Source organism: Triticum aestivum, chromosome 3B (genome assembly GCF_018294505.1).
Source record: "Triticum aestivum cultivar Chinese Spring chromosome 3B, IWGSC CS RefSeq v2.1, whole genome shotgun sequence".
NCBI classification, from domain to species: Eukaryota; Viridiplantae; Streptophyta; class Magnoliopsida; order Poales; family Poaceae; genus Triticum; species Triticum aestivum.
Window position 1 is genome coordinate 520,799,875 of NC_057801.1, and position 7,246 is coordinate 520,807,120.

Consider the following 7,246-nt stretch of genomic DNA (forward strand, 5'->3'; position numbering starts at 1 on the left):
CCGAAGCATCAATACGACGATTTTACTCTCTTTTTTTACTCGAACCTGTGAGAATTGCTTCACACAGTATTCTTTTAACATTTTTTTTCAAAGATAGGTACGGCGATTTTACTCGAAAACTCAACTTTAGCAAAACCATCATATAGCTTCTGATTGTCGCATTTTATAGAGTTCGCTCCATAAATGAGCACGCGGACTCCATATTTGGAGGCTAGAATGGTCAATATGATGCTCGCTCCAAGCCCAACCATTGGTGCGGGGTGGAAGTTTCACCTTCTTCCTCTTTGCACCGCGCATGGGGTTTGTAGCAGACTTGCCAGGGCACTCAGCCATTGGTGCTAATTCATCGGATTTCCGTGGCCAGCCCATTCGATGATAGCCACTTGATATCATTTCCTGACTTGTTTGTGAGCGGCCCGGGAGGAGCCGTCGTGGCAGTCTGAGCAATCTGGAGGTGGCGGACAAGAGCGACTGAGTTTCTCACCAACAACCAGGAGTTGTGTGAGCCGCCCTTTGATCGCCAGCCGTCGGTGGGAGCTCTTTCTTCATTGTCGAATTCGTCCCTCGCCAAATCGTCTTTATGGTCACTTGATTGAAAATATGAAGTTGTTCATGTTGGAGCGGGAGTTTATTTCGGTTAAGATAGCCCGTTCATAAAATAAGGTTTCTCACTGTATTGCTAATTACGCTCGTATGGCTTACGGTCTCACTTGTTTTTAGAAAAGGAGGATGACCTCGGCCTCTGCATCTGGGCAATGCATACGGCCACTTTATTAATTATTCTTATAAGACCTTACAAAGTCATACAACAGCAAGACTAAAGCCACCGACTAAGCAACAAATGTCGCTACCTATCCAATCAATGAAGGGGCGCTGATAGTTTGGGCCTAATACCAAACAGACATCGTATTCAAACCTAAACATCTAAGACCCGAGGTCCCAACCAGGACGCCTGCCGGGTATGGGGCACCTACCAGTCCGGCGCACTCCTCAACCAGGACGCCTGCCGGGTATGAGCCCGTCACAGCCACCTGCCACCAATCCATCTTTAGAGTTGTACTGTTGCATCTACCTTGCACGGTCTAGCTACCGTCGATGCCACCACGACGCCAGACAGCTTCCTCCTCCCGCGCGAGTCCATCTCCGCGCATCGGACGCCGAGACTCGACTGCGCCATGCCGCCGAGACCCACTGTCGATGATACTGTTGATGCCACACCGCTCCACTTACATGCCATCTCGCGTCGACTCCGAACTACCAGCAACTCCACCACCCTGAGCAGTCCTCGGCCGACGCCTTCAGGAAGGAACACGACACCGAAGTGCCATCGTCGCCCAAACAGAGGAACAGAGGCTTTCGCCTGCGCTCATGGCAGAGGTGGGGGTGTATGATGCACACCGAAGCCTCCAGGAAGGTAATCGGCACCGAGGGCGTCGACTTTGGTGCGGCCGCCACGCCGGCCTGGAGTTTCCCCCGGATCCATGCCCACCCGCCAGATCCGTCCAGGCAATATTGGAGTCGACCGTAGTCGCTACCGTAGCCAGCACGAACCAGAGTAGATCGAGTTGGAGACGACGCCTCCCATGGAACTCCGGGCGGCCATCAAGGAGCCGCCGTAGCACCGTCGCGTCCACGCCGCCCACACAGCCGTGGAAGCCCCCCCCATCTGCACCCGCGGGTGCCGCACGCCAGGCAGGCCGCACCGCGCGCCACCGATCGTGGCCGCCGCCCCGAGATCCCCGCGCCGCCCGAGGCACCGGCGGTCAAATCTGAAGCAGATCGACCACGACCACCATAGGCGCGTCCCGAACAGCCCCCCACGCGACCATCGGGGGAAGCAGCTCCTGCCGTCGCCCCTTGAGCCCTCGCCGGCGCGCCCCGTTGTCAACGCGCCGCCAACTGCCGCTGAACGCCACCGGCGCTAGGTCCGGCCGCTGCGGGAGGAGAGATCCCGCCGCCGCCGATGCCAACTAGGCTTTGCCCGGCGGCGCGCCCCGGCGGCGGCAGGCAGGAGAGGTGGGAAAGAGGGCCGAGGGCTTGGCGGCACTAGGGTTCCCCCCTGGTCGCCGCGCGGGGTGACCCATGGGAGGGAAGGGGAGGGGAAGGTCGGCTTAGATGACCTGAACACGCACATCATACGGTCTCACGTGTTGGTTACAACGATGCCCCTTTTCATTCTAGATCTTGTATCAGCAGACTATAACCTCTATTACTTTGGAATAAAACTCCTTTATCCCCGTAAAAAAAGAATTGCACTCATGTTATTGTTGTTTTCTTCCATGACCCAAACTAGTGAACAAGAAACTACAAGATAAAATTGCAAGATCTAAAAGAGATACCCTCCAGTACTCACGTCTCCGACAACAACACTAAAAAAGAACTTGATGTTTACTACACAACATATATTGTTGTAGATTTTGTTGGGCCTCCTAGTGCAAAGTTATGTAGAATAAGAACAAATATCTCTCAAGTCGAAAGTATCCTTCTAATCTCGAGCTCAAATGCTCCTGCCATGAACTTTTTTTGTGGCGAACTTTAAGAAATGTTTAAAGTGCATGCAATTTTTCACCATGAAATCACATTGGAGCAAGTCATGGCAAAAAAAATCAAAGCTCCAAAATGTGTTTGAAAGTAAGATTTTCAGAGTATCGATTTTTTCACCACATCTTGCACCGATGTGATTTTGTGATGAATTTTTTCATGCACTCCAAACATTCTTTAAAGTTTGCCAAAAAAAATAGATTTTTTATTTTAGTTTTTCGAATTTACTGTTCATGCAGGAGAATTTGAGCTCGAGCTTAAAAACTCAATATCCCTGTTGTTGAGCTAGGATTGTGTTTTATTGTTTCCTAGTCTAGAGATACCTCCCGATCCTTTCCTTGTATAGTGCATATGGTTGAGATATTCATGTCCATGTACTCTTTATATGCTACGGCATATGATCAATGCAAATATTGTCAAACTACATGGTATCAGATACCGAAAACTTCCTAACCTAAGCTTCCGCCGTCGCTGCTCCTACCCGTTGCCGTCGCCACCTCTCTTTCTCTCCCCCACCGACCACCGCAGCTCTCCTGCCGCCGTCTCCTACCTCTCCCACCGACTGCCGCATACCCCCTGCCACCGTCGCCCCCACTTCTTCTTCCCTCACCACCAAACACTAACCTACCTCACAGCCATCGCCTCCAACTCCACCCTCTACGACGGCTCGAACCCCTTTGCCATCCTCGAGCCCGCCTCCATCGAAGACCTCCGCAACCTCAACATGCTCGACCGGGTCCCCGCTCGTCTCTCTCAAGATGGCTCGTCCTGCTACTCTTGGAAGACCTACTTCAACTTAGTCTCCCCTAGGTATCATCTCTAGGAGCACACCGACGGCTCCGTCGATGCGGCAGCCATGCAACACGACATCGAGTGGTCGGCCATCGATGCCACTCTTATCCGTTGTTTTTTTCTAACCATCTCGAAGGGCCTTTTTTACACGGTGGTGCAGGATGATGATGACGCCTATTTTGTGTGGAAGAAGCTAAACGATCTCTTCACCGACAACCGTCCTTAGCGACCCGTGTTTCTTCATCAAGAATTCTTAGGGTGCCATCAAGATAACTCATCCGTGTATGAGTATTGTACACGCCTGAAGCGTATCTGCGACGAGATATGCGACACTGGTGAAAATGTATCTGACGATCTCCTCCTCAGCACCCTTGTCTCCGACCTCAGTGCGGAGTTTACTAATGCGGTGTACAACCTCACGCTCATCCCCAACCCGAACTTCCCTAAGGTTGTTTGCATACTTGCGGTTGGAGGAACGCCGCATGAAGAAGATGAAGGCGCGGGCCGTGCATACCGACCTCGTCGCCCGTACCTCGCACGACGCGCCTCCTCCACAGCAGCCGATAGCCCCTCCTCGCACCCACTGGGCTTTCCCTTTCCTACCTAGAAGATGGCACCCGCCTCTCCCGCCGATCGCGGCGGCCGCCATGACAAGGGAGGCCGCAAGGGCCAACAACGGTCGGCCAACCCTAATCGCGCATCTTGGGTTGCTTCCTAGCAGCAGTTGCTACCCATGCCGATGTGGGCCTTCGTCCATAATCCGTGGACCGGAATGGTCCATACGTACTCCAGCCGGTGCCCCGCCTGTCGGCCCCGGGCATCATCAGCGCTCGCTCGGCACAGCACTAGGTCTACATCGCCGACCTGCAGCCGGCCGCGGCCTACATGGTGTCGCGGGCACCCTCCTACTAATAGGCTAGCGCCCCCTTCTAGTGCATAGCACCTCCACCACTACCACCCGTGCGCATGGGACCCGGTGCTCCTAACGGCGCTGCACTCTGCTCCCACGCCGAACTCCTACACCGGTGGAGGAGGTGCTTGGTACATGGGCACCGGGGCAACTACCCACATGTCGTCCTATCCTGGTAACCTTGCCACTTCTTTTCCCAGGAACATTTCTACTCGCATCACATTCGGGGATGGCTATTCTCTCCCGATCACACATGTTGGTCATACATATTTTTCCGTCTAATTCTATTCCTATTAATATGTCTAATGTTTTTGTTTCTCCAAAACTAAAAAAATCTTATCTCTGTTTGTTGTCTTAATGAATGTGGTTTTTCTAAGAAGGACGCCCATACCCGAATGGTTCTCCACCGGTGTGATAGCCCCGATGAGCTCTACTCAGTCCACCCACCATCCACCACTCCCATCGCCCTCTTCTGCTGGTATGAACCTCTGGCATGCTCGCTTGGGACATCCCAACGTTGCTACCTTCATCATATTCTTAGGAGTTTTTGTTTCACTTGTCATAAGGTTGTTGAACACACTTGTCATGCTTGCCGTGTCGGCAAACACGTGCGTCTTGCCTTTAATGACTCGTCCGCGTCCCCGTTCGTCTTTATCAAGACGACTCATCCAGCTACTCCTGGAAGACCTTGAGGGAGTCCTGGATTAGGGAGTCCTCGGACAGCCGGACTATTAACACAGGCCGGACTGTTGGGCTATGAAGATACAAGATAGAAGACTTCTTCCCGTGTACGGATGGGACTCTCCTTTGCGTGGATGGCAAGCTTGGTGATTCGGATATGTAGATTCCTTTCTTTGTAACCGACTTTGTATAACCCTAGCCCCCTCCGGTGTCTATATAAACCGGAGGGTTTAGTGTTAGAGAATGTTGCAGAAAATAAAAAATTTCCTACGGTTTCACCAAGATCAATCTATGAGTTCATCTAGCAACGAGAGAGAGGAGTGCATCTACATACCCTTGTAGATCGAGCGGAAGCGTTCAAGAGAACGGGGTTGAGGGAGTCATACTTGTCGTGATCCAAATCACCGGAGATCCTAGCGCCGAACGGATGGCACCTCCGCGTTCAACACACGTACGGTCAGGGAGACGTCTCCTCCTTCTTGATCCAGTAAGGGGGAAGGAGAGGTTGATGAAGATCCAGCAGCACGACAGCGTGGTGGTGGATGCAGCAGCGATCTCGGCAGGGCTTCGCCAAGCGTCTACGAGAGGGAGAGGTGTAGAAGAGGGAGAGGGAGGCACCAAGAGCATGGGTGCGGCTGCCCTCACTCCCCCCTCTTTATATAGGCCCCCTAGGGGGACGCCGTCCCTAGGAGATGGGATCTCCAGGGAGGGCGGCGGCCAGGGGGGTGGCTTGCCCCCCAAGGCAAGTGGAGGCGCCCCCACCCCTAGGGTTTCCAACCCTAGGCGCGGGGGGCAAGGGGGGCGCACCAGCCCACCAGGGGCTAGTTCCCCTCCCACTTCAGCCCATGGGGCCCTCCGAGATAGGTGGTCCCACCCGGTGGACCCCGGGACCCTTCCGGTGGTCCCGGTACAATACCGGTAACCCCCGAAACTTTCTCGATGGCCGAAACTTCACTTCCTATATATAATTCTTTACCTCCAGACCATTCCGGAACTCCTCATGACGTTCGGGATCTCATCCGAGACTCTGAACAACTTTCGATTTACTGCATACTCATATCTCTACAACCCTAGCGTCACCGAACCTTAAGTGTGTAGACCCTACGGGTTCGGGAGACATGCAGACATGACCGAGACGCCTCTTCGGTCAATAACCAACAGCGGGATCTGGATACCCATGTTGGCTCCCACATGCTCCTCGATGATCTCATCGGATGAACCACGATGTCGAGGACTCAAGCAATCCCGTATACAATTCCCTTTGTCAATCGGTATGTTACATGCCCGAGATTCGATCGTCGGTATCCCAATACCTTGTTTAATCTCGTTACCGGCAAGTCATTTTACTCGTGCCGTAATGCATGATCCCGTGACCAGACACTTGGTCACATTGAGCTCATTATGATGATGCATTACTGAGTGGGCCCAGAGATACCTCTCCGTAATACGGAGTGACAAATCCTAGTCTCTATTCGTGTCAACCCAACAGACACTTTCGGAGATACCCGTAGTGCACCTTTATAGTCACCCAGTTACGTTGTGACGTTTGGCACACCCAAAGCACTCCTACGGTATCCGGGAGTTGCACAATCTCATGGTCTAAGGAAATGATACTTGACATTTGGAAAAGCTCTATCTAAAGGAACTACACGATCTTTGAGCTATGCTTAGGATTGGGTCTTGTCCATCACATCATTCTCCTAATGATGTGATCCCGTTATCAATGACATCCAATGCCCATAGTCAGGAAACCATGACTATCAGTTGATCAACGAGCTAGTCAACTAGAGGCTCACTAGGGACATGTTGTGGTCTATGTATTCACACGTGTATTACGATTTCCGGATAACACAATTATAGCATGAATAACAGACAATTATCATGAACAAAGAAATATAATAATAACCATTTTATTATTGCCTCTAGGGCATATTTCCAACAGTCTCCCACTTCCACTAGAGTTCAATAATCTAGTTACATCGTGATGAATCGAACACCCATGGAATTCTGGTGTTGATCATGTTTTGCTCTAGGGAGAGGTTTAGTCAACGTATCTGCTACATTCAGGTCCGTGTGTACTTTACAAATATCCATGTCTCCATCTTGAATATTTTCATGAATGGAGTTGAAGCGACGCTTGATGTGCCTGGTCTTCTTGTGAAACCTGGGCTCCTTGGCAAGTGCAATAGCTCCAGTGTTGTCACAGAAGAGTGCGATCGGCCCCGACGCATTGGGTATGACTCCTAGGTCGGTGATGAACTCCTTCACCCAGATTGCTTCATGCGCTGCCTCTGAGGCTGCCATGTACTCTGCTTCACATGT